Source organism: Rhineura floridana, chromosome 8, assembly GCF_030035675.1.
Source record: "Rhineura floridana isolate rRhiFlo1 chromosome 8, rRhiFlo1.hap2, whole genome shotgun sequence".
NCBI classification, from domain to species: domain Eukaryota; kingdom Metazoa; phylum Chordata; class Lepidosauria; order Squamata; family Rhineuridae; genus Rhineura; species Rhineura floridana.
Genome location: NC_084487.1, coordinates 118,393,457 through 118,415,371, shown reverse-complemented (window position 1 = coordinate 118,415,371; position 21,915 = coordinate 118,393,457). Strand labels below are relative to the sequence as shown.

General features: G+C 42.5%; 1 protein-coding gene across 1 annotated transcript in view; it reads right to left on the bottom strand.

Annotated features, from left to right (window-relative positions):
* CAMK1D (calcium/calmodulin dependent protein kinase ID) overlaps window positions 1–21,915 on the bottom strand; it is a 351,451-nt gene that overhangs the window by 292,191 nt on the left and 37,345 nt on the right. The window lies entirely within an intron of this gene.

Here is a 21,915-nt window from a genome sequence, read left to right as displayed (position 1 = left end):
TTGTGAACTGTGCTAAGAAATGCTTATAAATTGACATTGGGATGGGAATGGAAAAGGGGAATGCATATCAACCTCCCATGAAAAGGGGGGTTTGTTCATTTGCTACTTTCCTTTTTTATCATAGTGGAAGGGAATTTGTGCTCCTGCAAACCGCTTGTTTTTAATTCACTGCCTAATCCTCAGGAAGCATGTAAACAAGGCATTTTTAAAACCACAGAGAAGAATAAAAGAGCCATTCAATTATGCTCCAGCTATTATACTAAATAACAGGAAACAAAAATTAAATGCATGGGGTAACCAGTTTAAATTGATATCTGGAAACAATGTAAATATAGGCTGCTATAGAGCTTTCTGCTCTACAGAACTGATTGCAGCCCCCTCCCTATTTCTGCATCCCTAAGGGAATTCCAACTACCCACTATCACAGCTCTTTACCAGTTCTTGTCTTAAGGACTGCTGCCCAAGACCATCAAAAGTGAGGGTGGGAATTAGGGTTGTAAACTGGCCAGAAAAAAAGGTGGCTGACCTGTCCCTCTGCCTTCAAGACAGGCACAAATTGCAGATACCAAAGATTTTAATGGTAAGTGTGTTTAGGACTACAGCCTTAATTTATTCAATTGACTCATTAAAATGCATATGATTAACTGACTAACATTGCAATCTTTACCCAATTTCCTGGAAGTAATAGAACTCACTTCTGAGTAGACATAGTTAGGATTACAGTGCAAGATGTTAAAAGCAGACACCAATACAACTGTAAACGTGGCCATAATGGCTAGTAGCCACTGATAGTCTTATCCTCCATGAATTTGTTTAATCTTCTTTTAAAGTCCTCCAAGTTGGTGACCATTATTGCCTCTTATGGAAGCGAATTCCATAGTTTAACTATACACTGTGTGAAGAAGTGCTTTCTTTTGTCTGTCCTGTATCTTCCAACATTTAGGTTCATTGGATGTCCACGAGTTCTAGTGTTATGAAAGGAGAAAATCTTTTAGCTATTCACTTTTTCCATGCCATGCATAATTTTATACACCTCTGTCATGTTCCCTCTTACTCACATTTTCTCTAAACTAAAAAGCCTCAAATGAAGTGAGACTACTATACACAGTATTCCAAATGTGGTCGCATCATAGATTTATATAATGGCATTATGATAGCAGCAGTTTTATTTTCAGTACATTTCCTAATGATCTCTAGCATGAAATTTGCCTTTTTTACAGCTGCAGCACAGAGGATCATAAAATAATATTCCTGGAAAACAAAAACTACAGCAAGCTACCATTTATATAATATCTTTCATCGCTATAGAGCTTATAACACAAGACATTTATATTTCTATATTACTGTATATTTTTCATAATTCTACAATTAGCAAATGCCCCACAAAGGTTTTTGACAAACTCATTCATGAGAAAATGATGTGATGCTTAGAGTGACCCAAGTCTCTGCTCGGCTAGAAAGCCAACTGGGTGACTTTGGGCAAATCTGTATGATCTTTCGGCTTAACCTATGTAGTTCCTGGCTCACCTCAGTCATGAATTATCTTTTCCTCAGTCTCTTCCCACCAGGGCTGTGGAGTCGGAGTCGGAGTCATGGAGTTGGAGTCAGGAGCAATTTTGGGTGGAGTCGGAGTCAGTAGAAATGTACCACGAGCCCAATCCCTGGGGCAGATGGGAGTTGTAGTTTTAAAAAGTAACTTTTCCAAGCTCTGGATTAACGTGGTGGTGATGAAATGCCTTGTGCTACCATTTTACTACAGTAAATTTGTTATTACTAGTTAATATACATTTGCCATTTATGAAGGAGTCAGAGTCGGAGTCGGACAGTACAAAAATAGAGGAGTCGGAGTCGGAGTCGGAGTCGAAGGTCTGGCGTACCGACTCCACAGCCCTGCTTCCCACAGTCCCAAATCTACAACATGGTGACAGCAACTGACCTATCTTGCAGTGTTATTGTAAGGCTTATTATTTATTTTAATTTATTTTATTTAGGGCATTATTGACCACTTAATCAGCAAGGTCCTCTGGGTAGTTCAGAATTCAAACAATAAAATATACAATAAAAATGAACACATTAAAATCAATTCAAGTTCCCACATAATAATCAGCATAGCACCATAAACTCATGTTAAAACATTTAAACCCAGCAAAAATAATCAGTTCCAGGGTCTAAAACATAGTTCTAAAAGGCCTTGAAGAAGAAAAACGTCTTCACCTGGGGCTGAAAATATCTTAATGTAAGTGTCAAGTGAGCCTTACTGGGGAGGTGATCCCATAATTGAGATATCACCACCAAAAAGGTCCTCTCCTTAATAACCACCTCTTTTAAGTGACAGAATCTGGTGAAGGGCCTCCAACTAGGATCTTGAGTTCCAGGCAAGATGTGGGAGGGGGTGATTCTTCAGGTAGCCTGGCCCTAAGCCACTTAGGACTGTACAGGTTAATGCTAACACTTTGAATTAGGCCTTGAAATGAAGTGGAACCAAGTACAGATGTCAAAGTACCTCTCTGCCTTTGGGCCAGCTAGTGTTTATGGGCAATTTTCAAAGGCAGCCCCAATAATACTACCAGGAGGTTAACAAGAGCACAGGTAACTGTCACAAGTTACCTCTGTACAGATAGGGTCATACATCAGCTGTAACTGATAAAAGGTATATCAGCTCTAAGCGATAAAAGGCAGTCATACTACTGAGACAACCTGTGCCTCCAGTGACAGTGCTGGATCCAACAGCACCTACAAATGTTGAAGTTCACTTAACTAGGCAGACAAACCACCAACAAACTATACCTCAATTTTCTCTGGATTGAGCTATAACCTATTGGCCGTTATCTGGTCCATTACTGAACTCAAGCACTGGCTTAGAACACCCACTGCCTCACTTGGATTAGATGAAAAAGAAATTTAGAGCTGGATGTCATCTGCATATTGGTGACTCCTCTGGCCACATGCCCAGATAGCCTCTCCAAGTTGCTTCATGTAGATGTTTAAAAGCATGTGGGATAAAATAGAAACCCCATAACTTACCTGCCATGGAACAGGCAGTTAATCCCTCAGCACCACCTTCTGGAAATGGAACAGAACCACAATAATGTAGTAACTCCACCCGCAACTCAGAGAGCCTACCCAGGAGGATACTATGGTACTGAAGGCTGCTGAGAGGTCCTGCCCCTCTCTCAATTAAGATTGTCCTACAGGATGAACAAGGCAGTTTCTATTCCAAAATCAGGCCAAAAATTCAACTTAAATAGTTCTAGAAAACCAGTATCATCCAAAAGCAGCTGGATATGAGAGAGTTTATATATGAAGCACTTTGAACATTCTCAAAACACTACACAGTTGCTAAGTCTTTCCCTACAGGATTGTTGCGAGATTAAAATTAACTATATGTGTGATGCACAGAGTGGAGGAAGAGTAGTTTTGGAACATAGGAAGCTGCCTTATAACTATGCTGTATTGTCTACACTGACTGGCAGTAGTTTTTCAGAGTTTCAGGAGTCTTTCCCAGCCCTTCCTGGAGATTGAACCTGGGATGATTTGCATGCAAAACACATGCTCCACCATGGCTCTTCTTTTAAGGTTACAAATGCAACAAATAAAAAAATCAGTAATGACAGTAGGATATTCTAGGAAATTTGTTTCTTTAAGAGGCTGGGAAGAGAAATCTGTATCAAACGACATTACCAACAGACCTAGCATTCATACAAATTGCTGAAACTCTCATCTGCATGATACACCCATACCCCAGTTTCCCTTACTTCCAAATTCAGGATTTTCTTTTCAAACTTTTCTCAGCTGTTTTGGCAAGTCCAGGCATTAGGAATTAATATTTTATTTCCTCAGCCTTATGTTTTCGGTTGACTAGATAGCGTTTCTAGCCTCTGCAAAAAAAATGAGATGAAGATGGTCACGGCTTATATATCTGCACACAGATGACAACTGTTTCCATTACATTTTGCTTCAGCCTTTATCATATTGAATGGAATATGCATGTGTCTTGTCATATAGCACCTGACAATACCACATATCCTGTCAGCTCAAAATGTGTGGCATTGCATAGTATCACAGCACACTGAGGAAAAGGGCAGCTCTCCCAGGCCAAGAACCTTACTTTCCATTTGCAGATAGAGCTCCATTTGAATAGAATGAAGTGCATCTGATAACTACTGCAATTCTAAGCATAATTATTAGAAGGTAAGTTCCAGTGCAATCGGTGGGGCGTGCTGAGGTTGAAGCTATCAGAAAGGCCCATTACAAGTGTACCATGACCAAAACTAGTTGTGCGATGCTGGTTTTGCAAATGAGGTCTCATGAAACCAAAGTCCAATCAGGCTTGGTCTACCTTGCCACTTGATCTCACTGTACTTGTCATGTTTGTCAACACCCCATCCTAACTAATGAATGGCTATGAGCCAAATGCCGCTCTCAGTTACAATCAGTGACAGAATGAGAAGGAGAGAGGGAATGTTAAGGTCAAATGCTAAATTGAAGCCACGTTCCAGATGTGAAGCTTATGGAGTCACATCACAAATGGAGCCCTAAAGCAACTAGCTATTGAAAGAGGCAATGTTTGCTTATAATATTTTAGCTCAGTGGTTTTCAAATTTCTAGGAATTTCTATATTGATTAAGCAGTCAATAGCTGCTACCCTCTGCACATCTACCAGAAAACCTATTTACAGCGTCAAGGATTCCAATATGCATTCTAGGGGTTCACTATAAATTCATTCAGGGTACAGGTAGGCTTGTTCACTAGGCAGCCTGTAGCAAGTAAGAATAACTTCCAGGTAACAAGGCAGGGAAGCTTTCATAAACTAGAAAAAGGTTTCACAAGTATATGCAAGAAGTTGAGATAGTCAAAATCTGTGGGAGCTAGTAGCTTATATAGACTTCTCTGGAACATGGGTGCTCTCCAGACCGACATGGTCTCACTAGTGGCCTCTGGAAGTAGAAGATGCCCATGTGTCCTAGAACACAGCAGTGTCATGGGTGTGACACAACCAACATATCTGCAGGTGAGCTTTACAGGGGAAGATCAGTAATGGCAGCCAAACTGTCTTTCAGGGAATCTTATGTCTTCTCACTGAGGAATTAGTCATTATTAGTCTTCTTACTGAGGAACTCCTCATATGTTTCCTAGGAACACAGATTGAAAAACACTGCTCTAGTTCTATGAGTCATCCAAGTTGCTTATTTAAAACATTGACAGATGTCCCATTTTAATTCAGTAATATATACACCTAGATCTCACTGACTTGGTAACTAGTGTCAGGGCTGAACTGCCACCTTTCAGACTGTAGATGGGGTTTTCATGATGGAATGTTCCTCCTCTGGGAGAAGAAAAGATATAACCAGAAAAGTAGCCAGAACCTGAACCCATTTCCCAGACATGCTATTTTTCTGTGGGGAGGTGGCCTCAACAATCATATTTGCCCTCCTCTCAAGTAACCCATGCCAAGGAGTCAGCCAGGTCCTGGTGAGCAAGATGAGTCTAAGGCTTTCTCCTAACCATGAAGCTGCAGAGGAGAGCTGTAGGGGCTTGTTTTTGCACTGAATCACCCTCCCTCATTCTCAGTTTTAAAAGTAGACCTGGAAAGAGGACCTTGTGCATATATGAGATCAGAGTCAAGACCTTGACCCTTAAGGAGATATTTGTTGCAATAAATTTTTGTTAGCCACCAAGGCCAACCAAAATTTTAAACGCCCAGTGTAGATTTTTTTTTTTTTGCGGTGTGTGTGTGTATGGATAAACACTGTCCTCCTTCCTGAACTTCAGACACATAAGACTTTCTTATTCCAGCAGGAATTTTAAGAGTGTTTGGTATTATGATGAAGTGTTGTTTTATTCTCTGTATGGTTTGTTTTTATGTACACCGCTTAAAAATGCTAATGATTAAAATGTAAATGTACTGCCTTCATGTCGATTCCGACTTATGGCGACCCTATGAATAGGGTTTTCATGACGCTGAGAGGCAGTGACTGGCCCAAGGTCACCCAATGAGCTTCATGGCTATGTGGGCATTCGAACCCTGGTCTCCCAGGTCGTACTCCAACACCTTAACCAGTACGCCACACTGGCTCTCTGCTAATGATTAAGCAGTATATAAATGCTTCAAATATATAGTAAGTAAGAAAGTAATTTATTACAGTCAGAGACCAGTCTAAAATACACACAAACTCGGGTGATCACAAAACAAATATTATAACGGACACGTTTAAAAGCAAAAAAACCCCAAAATCTCAGGTCTATGCTGGCTGTTGAGTTAATCGTGCTGTTTGGTGGGAAATAGCAGCAGCACAAAATCTCGCAACCATAATAGTGACCTGAGAAATTTGGTCGGATAAAAGGTATCTGACATAAAAAGCAGCGTCCCTGCCTGGGAGATTTTGCGTGATCAGAGTGATCAGCGTGCATTGGAGATCATAGTAGAAAGCACAGTCCAATAAAACATGGCCCACCGTTTCCACTGCACCCGCTCCACAGGGGCATAGCCGCTCAGCATAAGGAATTGTTTGGAATCTACCATCTAAGAGGGTCGAAGGCAATACATTGAATTTGGCCATCGTGAATGCTTTTCGAAGCCTCGAGGTAGGGAGGGAGGTAATACGCAAGGATAAAGGGCCTAGGACAAAGAATAGCTTCAAATTTAGGCACTAGTTGAGAGAGATGGTTTTGGAACTCAACATCGTGGATTCGTTGGAGAATTGCCGCCTGCACCTTGGTGTGGCCTAGCAAAAGCGTAGCAGTAGTCGAGAATCCTAAGCTGGAGAGTTTCATAGTTAAAGTTTTCTTCCATCTTGACTGGAAGGTATCTAACAGGACAAAAGGGGCCAGGCCCACAGGTAGAAACAGGAGTTTCAGCCAGTACTTGAGCTTGAGTATCCATATACGGGTCTCCATTGAGGGAAGTCCAGTTTCAAGGCGGAGGTAGGCATTAGGGACGCAAGATGGAATACCCAAAATTGACCTCACGAATTTGGTTTGAACCACTTCAAAAGGGGTATATTTATCATATACACTTATCTGGGAGCCGTATGTCATTTGAGAAATAACTTTGGCAACGAAAACTTGTATGGCAGAGGGAACATGTTGCCCACCTTTGGTATAAAAAAAAGGACAGGAGAGCCTTAGTGTTCCTCTGCGCACTGGTAATAGCGGTTTTAGTTTGAAGTTGCCAAGTTCCCAAAGAATGGAAGATTACTCCCAGGTACCTAAACAATGATACTTGTTCGATTTGGCATCCATTTAAGAGCCAGTGGTGCTTCACCTTCTTTCTGGTAAACACCACTTCCTTCGATTTGGCCTGGTTAATTACTAACAGATCTTTTTGGCAATAATTCTCAAGCACCCTCAGCAAGCGACGCAGGCCAATGCTTGTTAAAGATAAAAGTACTGCATCGTCAGCATACAAGAGAACTGACAGAGGTTTGTTCGCCAGAGTGGGATGATGGGAAGAGACCGACGTCAAACTGCTAACTAGGGAGTTGATATAGAAGTTAAACAGGGTGGGAGCCAAAATATATCCCTGTTTAACTCCCTTGAAAGTAGGAATAGGCCTAGACAGACTGCAAGAGGTGTTACATCTTATGCGCAGTTGAGTGTTTTCATGGAGACGCCGAATAAGTAATAACAAACGTCTGTCGATGTTTGTGGCCTCAAATTTTCCCCACAACCTGTCTCTGGGAATAAGATGAAAAACTGATTTAAAGTCGATGAAGGTGGCATAGAGGGCTCCTCTCGGTTTGGTTGAATATTTTTTGACTAGATGCTGGAGAAACAGTCCATGGTCAATAGTAGAACGCTCTGCCCTAAACTCTGCTTGTTCCTCTGACAGAATATTTTTGTGCTCAAGCCAGTTTTGTAATTTTTCCAATAGGTGGCTGGCATATAATTTACTGATGATGCTTAACAAATTAATAGGTCGATAATTGGCAGGATCAGATCGAGAACCTTTTTTGTAAATTGGGATAATAGTTGCTAAGCCCCAATCGTCAGGAATGCAAGCAGTGCGATCAATGCACGTAAATAACGCTGCTAGGGCCGGTGCCCACCACTCAGCATTTGATTTAAAAACTTCAGGGGGGATATTATTGGGCCTCTGAGCCTTAGCCGGCTTCAACTTTGCGATTAATGTAATGACTTCCTTAGTTGAGACCAGGGGCCACCCAGGAAGATTCTTTATAGGACTTTCAGCAGAATGAGAACAAATTTGGCCGCTAGCATAAATGTTATAAAAATGCAGCTCCCAGGAGAGCAAGGGAATATAATAATCCGGATTGGTAGAGGTTTTAGGCCAACCCCTAGCCACCAGCCTCCAGAAGGTGGCTGAGTCCTTAGACCTGGAGGCTTGTATCAGAGACTGCCAGTGCTGTTTCTGTGCCAGACTTTTTTTTGTCTTAATAAAAAGTTTATATATTTTCTTCAGATCTAAACATTCAGTGGGTAAAACTGGTAAATTCATGTCTCTGTACAATCTGTATTTTTTAATTAGCATTTTTTTCATGTCTGTACATTCCCTGTCAAACCGTGGTTTGGAGTTGCACGGGCGAGAGTGGAGCTTCATCGAGGGCATAACAAATAGACAATTTTGTAGGTCTACCAGCAGATCTTGATATGTGGCAAACAGGGATTCCGTGGTTACTGCAGTCGTCGAGGATTCGCGTCGGTGGAGGCCTCAGGGAGAGTATAAAATTCTCTTTAGGTTGGTCTCTAGTTTAGGAGACCATTTAACACGAGCAGCTCTTATTTCATATTCCTCTTCTAAAACTGGATCACGATTGGCATGAATGGTCTGATTTCCACAAAGGAGGGATAAGGTGAGGGGTAGGTGGTCACTTTCTATGCGATTGCCTACGGATATGGCGCTAAGCAACTCAGGGGAAACAATAAAAAAATCTATGGAGGATGCTCCAGTGCTAGAAAAATAAGTAAATTCGCCATAACGATCACCTTCCACTGATCCGTTTAGCAGGACAAGATTCAATCTGTGAAGCATTTGAAGTAGGCAAAAGCCAGCATAATTGTATCCCAAATCTTTGGATCGTTGATCTGGTAAATTAAGAGCCTCGCCCGGAGCTGGTGGGATTTAATGAAAATGGGCATATAGCGCCATATCATCCAGGCCTAATCTGGCATTTAAGTCGCCGGAAATCATCACCACGGCTTTTGGGAATAATGCTGGTAAATTAACTATATAGTCATCAAAGTTCAAATATATAAATAAATAAAATTCAATTATGTGAGCTTCTACTACAGTCTGAAGTGGTGCAGTCCAGATTAGGGATGTGCTAGAATTCTGCCCAATTTGGATTTGGCACCAAATGTTTCATCAATTCACTTATTCTTAATAATTGAAGATTGGATTTTAAAAATGGAGTTTTTAAAAAAGAAATCCACCTCTAAAATATCAATCTTAAGAATAACTTATTGTTTTCCCTTAAAAATATCAATGTTGCCTCCAAAATATTGGTATTTTCTTTACAAAAATATTAACATCAACTCCGAGCAAAAAATGGATCAGTAAAAGCAGTGACTAGTAGATAATGAATGAACTACATTGATACTAACAAACTGAAGCTCAATCCAGACAAGACTGAGATGCTGCTGGTGAATGGCTTCCCTGATCGGATGGTGGATATACACCCTGTCCTGGATGGGGTTACACTCCCCCTAAAGGACCGGGTTCGTAGTCTGGGAGTCTTTTTAGATCCTTCCCTGTCACTTGAGGCCCAAGTGGCATCGGTGGCACGGAATGCTTTCTACCAGCTTCGGCTGGTGGCCCAGCTACGTCCCTATCTGAGCAGGGAGGACCTAACATCAGTTGTACATGCTCTGGTAACCTCGCGACTGGATTACTGCAATGCGCTCTATGTAGGGCTGCCTTTGAAGACAGTTTGGAAGCTACAGCTTGTCCAAAATGCGGCGGCCAGATTAATAACGGGGACCAGGCGGTTGGAACACATAACACCTGTTCTGGCTCGCTTGCACTGGCTGCCAATATGCTTCTGGGCTAGATTCAAAGTGTTGGTTCTAACCTATAAAGCCCTATATGGCGCGGGACCACAATACATGTCGGAACGCCTCTCCTGATATGAACCTGCCCGTACACTACGCTCTACATCGAAGACCATCCTCCGAGTTCCGTCTCATAGGGAGGCTCGGAGGGTGGTGACAAGATCTAGGGCCTTCTCAGTGGTGGCCCCCGAATTGTGGAACAGTCTCCCCGAAGAGGTGCGTATGGCGCCGACATTGTTGTCCTTTCGGCGCCAGGTTAAGACCTTCCTCTATGCTATGGCGTTTTAATATGTAACTTGTTTTAGTTTTAAATTTTGTTGTAATTGTTTCTGATTTCTTGTTTTTACATATGTTTATGCTGTATTTTATTATGAGATTTTGAGATGTTTTTGTATTTTTATATTTTGTTGTACACTGCCCAGAGAGCTAATGCTAGTCGGGCAGTATAAAAATCTAATAAAATAAATAAAATAAACTTGAATCAATGCCAACCTGTTAGGTTGATGGAATGCTTTCAAACCAGCACCAGCCAATGCATCCCATCTCTAGTCCAGATAGTCTACCACCTCAGTGAGAACTAAGCCATTAAAGAAGCCCCTTTTCTTTTCATCACCACAGCTCCATTGCACCCCTTAAAAAGGACACAGTAGTTCCCCTATGTTCCTTATTTGGGTATTAATATTAATCATGCAGGCCTACCTTACATTGGTTCAGTTAGCAAGTAATGTTAAACCATACCATGGCTTGGAAAAAATGCACAAGTGTGTGACCTTCCAGATTGGAAATTGTGGCTGCTTTGCACCTTCTCTGGTCCTGCTGTGAGCTAACCCATGGCTGAATTAGTATTGTTGTCTGAACCCAGGCTTGTGGTTTGTCTCCCTCAAACAGACCATGAGTGGAAAGCCATCAAACAAGCCTGGATTCCTCCTTCTGGAAGTCTGTTTGCATGTTCACATATGCTTTTAGAAAGCTGGAAAGAGGAGGATATTGTGGGCATAAGTCTTCACTCTCTCATGTCCCATCACCTTCCTCTTCTGCAGGTTTGTTGGCTCATGAGGTGCTGGGAGGAGCAGTTGTGGCTGCCTTCTTCTCCTGTAAGTTTGTTTGCCTGGGAGAGTTGCTGGAAAGTTGGGAGGAGGTGGTGAATCATTGTTCCAGTCCTGCTGTTGATCTCCTTGCTAAGGCTGTAATCCTAACCCCATTTACCTTGGAGTAAGTCCTATTGGACATACTTCTGGGTAGCCATAGTTAGGATTACACTATTAGCTGGTGACTTGCCCAATTAAAAACTGTGCTGTTCTTTTCAGATCTCTGTCTGCATCAATGAAGTTTGCAGTGCAGTCCTATATATAAAAACCAAGTACCCCCCCCAAAAAAACATGCACCCTCTTTGGGGCATCCAAATCCTGTTTGGTGAGGGTTAAATCACATAATATCTTTGCAGTCCATTTTTGGGGAGGGGCATGAGCTTTCATGATTCCAAATCTATATCCCCACCCCTCCTCCAATTCAAAGTCAAGGACAGGTAGGCTGGAGATTGTTTATTTTGAGAATTCCTTACTTATCAGTATCACCTTTACATCCAGTCTATCTTTCTTTCAATGAATGCAAAGTGACATTCATGAGTATACTTCTTTCCATGCTGTCCTCACAACAACTCTGTGAGGTAGGTTAGGCTGAGAAACAGTGATTGGTCCTAGGTCACACAGTGAGTTTCCTGACTTAGTGGTGATTTTAACTGTTGTCTCCCCCATCCTAGTCCACTTAATCTTCCTGCAATTTATTACACATTCTGGGGGGGGAAAGATGTGGAAATTAATAAACTGCCCAGTGTGTGTCATATTTTCCCATAGGTCGGGAAATGCATGGAATCCCTTGTTAACATTCCTGTGTGGCACATTTAAGACTAATCAATTCAGACTGCAATCCTGCGCATACTTACTAGGGAGCAATCCTCACAGAATTCAGTGGAAGCTTACCATTGAGTAATGTACAGTTATTCTGGCATAAATTCACACTTGAAATTGTCACAGCAGTGACCCCTTCTAAAGCAGAATTATTAACAAAATTGCAATGTTCAAGTGTCCACTCCTTCTTTGCAAAAGAGGACAAGAAAAGAACCAGAACAGGTGAAAGCCACACAACTTTTCTCCCAGCAGAGAAACAACTGTGACAGCAGGGATCCCGTCTGACACTTTTCTGCTTAGTTAGGTGCTAGCTATTTGTAAATAAGCAATACTGAAGTGTTTGCATCCTCCTGTCTTGCAAAGATATTGGTGAGCAAACCAGAACAACTTGGCCACATCCCAATGACCTCTCATTGGCTACACCCGCATGACCTATTAGTAGCCTCAAAAGGTCTAGTAGGTACTGCTCCCAAGTAAACATGTTTAGGATTGGGCTGGGTGTGTGTTTCTTTTAGTGTTAAACAATGAAGTTACTGCAGCTGTGATACATAATGGACTGCTGTAAACAAGATTTGAAATGCTAGCTCCGTTTCCCAGGTAACATCACTGTGATGATTCTTGGTGTCACGCTTTTATGTCAGTGCCATGTAGCAATGCAGGATACCTTTCAACATATATACTTGCCTCATACAAGGTCCATTTAGTTGTGGGAAGGATCCCACCCCAGGGGATGGTTTCCCTAATTTACTCATACCAATGTACTCCATCAAAAGGGAAAGGTAATAAACCACATAAAATTGTGCGCATATCCCATAAAAAGGTTAGGAATATGTTGCTGTACACTGTCCTGATGTTTTGTGAAAGGTAGTATACAAATACCTTTTAAAATTATAAATATCTATTTATTTATTATGCTTATCAAATGTGCAGATGATACAAAATTGGGGGGCACAGCTAATACCCTGGAAGACAGAAACAAAATTCAAAGGGACCTTGATAGGCTGGAGCATTGGGCTGAAAACAACAGAATTAAATTCAACAGGGATAAATGCAAAGTTCTACACTTAGGAGAAAGAAACCAAATGCACAGTTATAAGATGGGGGATACTTGGCTCAGCAATACGACATGTGAGAAGGATCTTGGAATTGTCATTGATCACAAGCTGAATATGAGCCAACAGTGTGATGTGGCTGCAAAAAAGGCAAATGCTATTTTAGGCTGCATTAACAGAAGTATAGCTTCCAAATCGTGTAAAGTATTAGTTCCCCTCTTTTCGGCACTAGTTAGGCCTCATCTTGAATACTGCATCCAGTTCTGGTCTCTGCACTGCAAGAAGGATGCAGACAAACTGGAACAGGTTCAGAGGAGGGCAACAAGGATGATCAGGGGAGTGGAAACAAAGCCCTATGAGGAGAGACTGAAAGAACTGGGCATGTTTAGCCTGGAGAAGAGAAGACTGAGGGGAGATATGATAGCACTCTTCAAGTACATGAAAGGTTGTCACACAGAAGAGGGCTGGGATCTCTTCTTGATCGTCCCAGAGTGCAGGACACGGAATAATGGGCTCAAGTTGCAGGAAGCCAGATTTTGACTGCGCATCAGGAAAAACTTCCTAACTGTTGGAAACAATTACCTAGAGTGGTAGTGGGCTCTTCAACACTGGAGGCATTCAAGAGGCAGCTGGACAGCCATCTGTCAAGAATGTTTTCATTTGGATTCCTGCATTGAGCAGGGGGTTGGACTTGATGGTCTTACAGGCTCCTTTAACTCTACTATTCTATGATTCTATGATTTGATTTATATCCTGCCCTTCCTCCCAGCAGGAGCTCAGGATGGCAACAAAAGCACTAAAAACACTTCAAAGCATCATAAAAACAGACTTTAAAATACATTAAAACAAAACATCTTTTAAAACGTTTAAAAAACGCTTTCAACACATCTTAAAGAAAGGTTAAAAGCATATTGTTTTTTAAAAAAAGGTTTAAAAACGTATTAAAAAGCAATTCCAGCACAGACACAGACTGGGACAAGGTCTCAACTTAAAAGGCTTGTTGAAAGAGGAAGGTTTTCAATAGGCACCAAAAAGATAACAGAGATGGCGCCTGTCTAATATTTAAGGGGAGGGAATTCCACAGGGTAGACGTCACCACACTAAGGGTCCATTTCCTATGCTGTGTGGAATGGACCTCCTGATAAGATGGTATCTGCAGGAGGCCCTCAGCTGCAGAGCGCAGTGATTGACCGGATATATAAGGGATAAGACAGTCTTTCAGGTATCCTGGTCCCAAGCTGTATAGGGCTTTGTACACCAAGACTAGAAGCTTGAACTTGGCCTGGTAGCAAATGGGCAGCCAGTTCAATTCTTTCAGCAGCGGGGTGACATGTTGGTGATACCCTGCCCCAGTGAGCAGTCTCGCCACTACATTTTACACCAACTGCAGCTTCTGGACCAACCTCAAGGGCAGCTCCACATATTCATGCTGTATTCATGCTGTATTATTACAATTGCCATTCACATGCCTTCACTCAGGAATTAGACTCTTAGGAATTTACTGGAATCAAAGATTATCCTTCTTATATAAGCACATCTGTGTAGCATGCCTATCCAGTCAATTGGAATAAATCAGTTCTCTTAAGAATCTCCTCTTTTACTAACACAAGTAAATAACATCATCCTGCAAAGCTTATTTTTGCCCCAAACCAAACCTTTTTTAATTAAATGGAATGCAAGAATAATGAACTCAGCTGTCAATAGCAAGCCATCATTCCTTAAATTTCAATTTTAGATTTTTACATAAAAGTTAGCTATCAACCATTAATTATCTTTTGGAATAAGATCTTTAAACAAATGCTAAAATTAAGTTGCTAAATCTCTCATTTTAACTGTTAGCTTAGGTTTTTAAATTTAAAATGCGGAGCATTTTTGTTGAATGAGAGCCAGTGTGGCATAGTGGTTAGAGTGTTGGACTACGACCTGGGAGACCAGGATTCGAATCCCCACACAGCCATGAAGCTCACTGGGTGACCTTGGGCCAGTCACTGCCTTTCAGCCTCAGAGGAAGGCAATGGTAAAACCACCTCTGAATACCACTTACCATGAAAACCCTATTCATAGGGTTGCCATAAGTCGGGACTGACTTGAAGGCAGTCCATTTCCATTTTCATTTTGTTGAATGAGCATAGTTCACAAATTGCATTGTTGAAAATTCAAGTGTCCCAGTTCTTTTGCTAAAAATATGGTTTTTAAAAATCTTACTTTACCAGCCCCTTGCATTTATTATTTCTTTAATAAATATGATCCTTTTCAGAGGTTGCACATGCAAGTCAAGATAACAAAGAATTTTCATTAGAAAAAGAGAGACCTGAACAAAAGTCATTCTAACTCTTTGTTTTTTGGGTTATGGTACATATACTACAATGCAGTAGGTTGCACTTCAAAATCACCAGACTAATGTGGCACCAACAAGTGTCTGCAACTGTAATATTTCCCTTTCAGAATAATAGATCTGCACAGTTTGTAATGGAAGAGCTGTTGAGGACCTCATGAACACATTGGCTAGAATCCATGAATCTGACTCCAGCCCACCACCACTTATCCATATGTCTGCAGAAAGTGCACACAGGTGGAGAGGTTGCCAAATTTCCCATCTGGATGTAACTTGTCCTACTCTGTAAGTGTTTAGTCAAGGAATGTGGGGCTTCAGGTGCAATTCCTTTGGGCTGTGGAGCTAGGGTTGCCAGGTCGGAACCATCCAAAAACCTGAGAAAATGGGGGCGGGCCCTAGTAATGTCACGGGGTGGGCCCTGGTGATGTCATGGGGCGAGCTCTAGTGACATCACAGGGTGGGCCCTAGTGATGTCATGGGTGGGCCCTAATTATGTCATTAAGCATGATACATTAAGTATCAACCACAGTTGCTTGGAGCATACAATTAAAAAAAAAATTCTCTGATTGGAAATTAAAATAGAAATCTTACCTAAAAGAGGGTGTTCCCAAGTCCAGCTGAAGTGACAAGGTCATTCCTTCTCACAAGCTTAGGGAGCATGGATGCAAAATGGAAATGGACTGCCTTCGTCGGTCCCGAATAGGGTTTTCATGGTAAGCGGTATTCAGAGGTGGTTTACTATTGCCTTCCTCTGAGGCTGAGAGGCAGTGACTGGTCCAAGGTCACCCAGTCAGCTTCATGGCTGTCTGAGGATTCAAACCCTGGTCTGCCAAGTCATAGTTCAACACTTTTAGGGAACAAGCAAGAAGGGTTTACGTGCCCTCAGGCCAGGACATTATAGGAAGAAAGGAGCTTAGTGTTGCAGAGATGTTAGATGGGAGCACAGATGGATGCTGTAGTTTGTCATGGGTGGTGGGAACTCTAACTGCGAGGGGGAAACTACACTTCCAAGGATTCTTTGGGGGAAGTCATGCACTTTAAATGTGAGTTGGATGTGCATTATTTCTTGCTGTGAGCTGCTTTAGTTTCCTCTAGAAGCTAACAAGTAGGGCCCCAATACCAAAACAAAAAAATAAAAATTAACACATGGAAGGAATACACCAGGCATAGGGAACCATAGGACTTCCAGTTATGCCTCTGGTCCTGGGGAGTTGCAATTCAGAGCCATCCAGAAGGCCTAAAAAAAAAAACAAGCAAAGCCCCCCCCTTTTTTTAAAAAAAATTGAAATAAAAGAACATAAGGTTGCCAGTGGTAAACTTACCAGAGCCAAACCCACAACATTTTAAAGGAATTTATACACCTACACACCTGATCATGTGTAAACAATTAAATAGCTGAAGTTAGTTCAAAGCTTGTAACTAAGCTACAATCCAATACACACTTACCTGGGAGTAAGTACCATTGAACCCAATGGAGCTTACTTCTGAGTAGACATGTATTGGTTTGTAGTAAGAAGTGGGGGATGATTATATTGGATGGCAGTGGTGAAAACAACCCTTAATCCTCTGCTGAATTTTCCTCTGAGTAGCTGCTTTTTGTGTTTATTTATTTAAGGCATTTATACCCCACCCTTTAGCCAAAAGGGCTGGGAGACTGTTACTTGCGTCTGCTGTATAATGGCCAAGGGTGTTGCTAGCAGCAATGCAGTGGCAAATTCAGGAGTGCAGGGTCCCTTCATGAAAGTCACAGCCACACCCCTCCCACCTTTCCCTCTTCTGCTGCTGGGTTGAGAATGAGATCCTTGCTAATGCATTCTTCCACAACAGAGGTCCCTAGGAGCCTATAGGCATGAAAGGGGAGTGTATTAGCTACTGAGAAGAGTCTGCTCAGTGACTTACCTCCTTTTACTCTGATTGGCTCCAATCAGCAGGAAAGGACAAGGATGCATGTTAGAAGACTCTTCTAAGTGGCTAACACACTCCCCTGTCATGTTGATTGGCTCATAGAATGCTGGAAACACAGGGATTCTGCTGAGACCCTGCTCCCAAAAAAGTAAGGTATCTAAGACTCCCCGAGACCCTGGACGACTACACCCTTGTTGCTAAGTTCTTGAAAAACTCTGGGCAACAATCTGCATAAATGTATACAGTGCTTCTGGGCAAATTAAAATAGTGTGTGTACACACAATATATTTAAAGCATGTTTCTCCTTCCCCAAAGAATCCTGGGAACTGTTGTTTGTTAAGGGTGCTTGAAATTTTAGCTGTGAGGGGTAAACTACATTTCCACAATTCTTTGTGGGAAGCCGCACACTTTAAATGTACGGTGTGTATGCAGCCTGGGATCTCACTGGCACTGTAGTTTGCTGCCCTATGAGCAAAATAAAAATAAACATGTGTTTTTAAAAAGTGGGGAGTAGCAGATCTGGGTCTAGCAGAAAAGACCCAGGGCTCAACCTCCCCTGATAATGCCCCTAGCGATTGCAGATTATTATAAATAATAATTAATGCAGTTTATAGCAAGCAAAAAAGACGGGTCTCTGCCCTGAGATGTTTAGAACAGAAAAGTAAGATGAAGTCTTTCTTCTGGTTGACCCAATTCATTTTAGAGGAAAAGACTCTAAAGCCCATCCCAAGCCTAGTTACTCCAAAGCAATCCTCACGAAATTCAGTGGGCTTTCTCCCACCCAAGCGTGTTTAGGATTGCAGTCTTCGTCCTGGAGGAAGAACATGCTTTCTTGGAAGTAACTATCATAGGAGGTTCCCAAAGGGGGCACAAGGCTGCAGCAAGTTTTTCTGAGTAAATGAACACTTACAGAGAAAGAAAGAAAGAAAGAAAGAAAGAAAGAAAGAAAGAAAGAAAGAAAGAAAGAAAGAAAGAAAGAAAGAAAGAAAGAAAGAAAGAAAGAAAGAAAGAAAGAAAGAGAGAAAGAGAGAAAGAAAGAGAGAAAGAGAGAAAGAAAGAGAGAAAGAGAGAAAGGGTGGAGAGCAATTTCTGGTTTCACCAGCCCATGTATCTCCACCCCGAGCAGAGAGTGAGTCTGCTACAGGCTGCTGGTGCTTGGGAGAAAAAGGCTCCCAAGCATGCAAGAGAAGAGGTGAGGGAGCCCTGGGATCAGTGAGGGAAAGAAGCGGAAGGGGGGATAGAGAAGGGGGAGGGAGAGAAATACCAATGTTTCTCACGCAAAATAAAAATAAATAAACAGACAAAGAAATCAAAGGGGGAGGGGAGAAAGGGGAGGGAAGTCAAGGACAGGGAGAGAGGATGCCTCTAAATGCAGGGGGGGAAGGTGGGACGCTATCCTGGGTGAGCTGGAGCTGGAAAAGAGGCAGCGCCCGATGTGTCATCCTCTTATTGCCTGCACTTGGAATGCCACTGCTCCCCGGCCACAGCTGCTCATCAGCTCTAGAGCAGCTAGAACTCCCTAAAACCCTCAAAGCCGGGGCATTTGCCAGCCAGCCAACTCACCTCCTACTTGCTCCACGCCACGGAAGAATGAGAATGAGAGGTGGTGCTTGGGAAGGCAAATGGAGTCCTTCCCCTGAGGTGTGCACGTCTGCATGCAAAGGAGAGAGAGAGAGAGAGAGAGAGGAGGCAAAGCAGATAGAAGAAGCAAGGGGAAAATTGGCGTCTGCATGACTGGCTCCTCGCTCTTGGGAGTCCACAATAGCCGGAGATTAAACAACATGGGGGCAATTCTGGCCGGAGGTGAGAAAAGCAGGGGCGGGGCCGGAGTCTCCGGCTGTGCCGGAGACCTGGCATCGCTATGTGGAGCAAGCGAGTGGCAGAATCCCTTCCCCTTCTCTTTCCCCCTCCCCCCCACATGTTCTTTCTCTGTTTTGTTCTATTTTCAGTTGTTCTTTTGATCTCTGTTGCTCCTTTGTATTTCCAAGAAAAACCTGAAATGACCTGTTATTATTTAGAACAAATGTTCCTTTGTATTTTCGACAAAGGTGCGTTCATGTGCACATGGAAAAGATCCCGACTGAATTTACTTATCAATCTACAGAGGCTTTGTGGAATAATCAAATGAGGCCTGGAAAAAAAGAGAATAAACTGAAGTCAAAGTCTGAAGCCTCTCTCACAGAAACAATAAAATGTCTGGGGAGAAAAGGGGTAATTGTTTTTCAGTATTAATCAGGTTCAGCATGTTTTCTTCTTAATTAAAAATATTAAATTAAAACTAAATCATTTACTGCATCAATACAAATAAATGAGACCTGGTTGTTTGATATGAACATGACTGTTAAATTCATGCACACACAAATGCTTGGAAAACTCAGAGCATGTGCAGAAAAGAGAGCCTGAACTATATTATGCACTTCCTATGCCTAGTAGTCAATCACTCCCTGGGGCTGATGGGAGTTGTAGTTTTAAAAAGTAACTTTTCCAAGCTCTGGATTCACGTGCTGGTGATGAAATGCCTTGTGCTACCATTTTACTACAGTAAATTTGTTATTACTAGTTAATATACATTTGCCATTTATGAAGGAGTCGGAGTCGGACAGTAGAAAAATAGAGGAGTTGGAGTCGAAGGTCTGGCATACCGACTCCACAGCCCTGGTTTACATGTTTCCTGGGATGGGTTCATCTTAGATCACGTACTCCCTAGAAAGTTACCCACAAGCATCACAAGGTGAGGAGTTATTTAGAAATCTTCTTTTAAAATTGCCACATGGATGCATCCCTTCTCAATTTTTTGCAGCTACATTCTGTAATTCCATTCTTTGAAGCAATCACTGGCCTTTCCTCCGTCCCCCTCCCCTGGCAACACCTATAGTACTCAAAAATTCTCCTCCTAATGCTCCTGCGCAGTAGAAGCAACAAAATCTTCCTGATAAATTATAACCTTACCAACAGTCAGGAGGTATGTTTATGCAAGCTAACAAAAATGATGACACCTCCATTGCTGTTATGATGTTAAATATTACACCATTCCCTGAACTGTTCTGTCTCCTAAAGTCACAATCACAAATTGCATTAACTTCCAATGCTAGGTGTTTCTGGAGTTTATTTATTTTTATTTATTTATTATTTGATTTATATCCCGCCCTTCCTCCCACCAGAAGCCCAGGGCGGCAAAGAAAAGTGCTAAAAACACATCAAAACGTCATAACAACAAACCTTAAAATACACCAAAACAAAACTTTGAAAACATTTTTTAAAAAGCTTTAAAAAAACACCTTGTTTTAAACATATTGTTTAAAAATATATATTAAAAAGCAATTCCAACACAAACGCAGACTGGGATAGGTCTCAACCTAAAAGGCTTGTTGAAAGAGCAAAGTCTTCAATAGGCACCAAAAACATAACAGACATGGAGCCTGCCTAATATTTAAGGGGAGGGAATTCCACGGAGTAGGTGACGCCACACTAAAGGTCCATTTCCTATGTTGTACAGAACAGACCTCCTGATAAGATGGTATCTGCGGAAGGCCCTCACCTGCAGAGCGCAGTGATTGACTGGGTATATAAGGGGTTAGACGGTCTTTCAGGTATCCTGGTCGCGAGCTGTATACCAAGACTAGAATCTTGAACTTGGCCCAGTAGGAAATGAGCTGCCAGTGCAATTCTTTCAGCAGCGGTGTGACATGTTGGTGATACTCTCCTCCAGGGAGCAGTTTCGCCACCGCATTTTGCACCAGCTGCAGCTTCCGGACCAACCTCAAGGGCAGCCCCACATTGAGTACATTACAGTAATCCAGCCTGGAGGTTACCAGTGTGTAGACAACAGTGGTCAGGCTATCCCGGTCCAGAAAGAGCCGCAGCTGTCTTACCAGCTGAAGCTGGTAAAAGGCATTCCTAGTCACTGAGGTCACCGGGGCCTCTAGCGACAAAGATGGATCCAGGAACACCCCCAGACTACGACCCTGCTCTTTCAGAGGGAGTACGATCCCATCCAAAACAGGCAACTGACCAACCACCAACCCACAGCGCCTCTGTCTCGCTAGGATTCAGACTCAGTTTATTGGCCCTCATCCAGCCCACCACCGAGTCCAGGCAGTGGTCCAGGGCTTGCATGGCCTCTCCTGATTCAGATGTTATGGAGGAATAGAGCTGAGTATCGTCAGCATACTGCTGACACCTTGCCCCAAATCTCCTGATGGCCTCTCCCAAGGGCTTCATATAGATGTTAAACAGCATGGGGGGCAAGATGGTACCCTGCGGCACCCCACAGCACAACTGCCAGGGGGCTGAAAGACAGTCACCCAGTGCTATTCTCTGAGAACGACCCTGGAGATAGGATTGGAAGCACTGTAAAACAGTGCCTCCAATACCCAGCTCACCAAGTCGGCCCAGAAGGATACCATGGTCAATGGTATCAAAAGCCGCTGAGAGATCAAGTAAGAGTAACAGGGTCGCACTCCCCCTGTCCTACTCCTGATAAAGGTCATCCATCAGAGTGGACCAAGGCCGATTCAATCCCATAACCAGGCCTGAACCCAGACTGGGATGGGTCAAGATAATCTGTTTCATTCAAGAGTACTTGCAATTGCTGTGCCACAACCCTCTCTATCACCTTCCCTAAAAAGGGGGTATTTGCAACCGGTCGGTAGTTGTCACAGACCAATGGGTCCAGGGTGGGCTTTTTCAGGAGTGGTCAGATCAC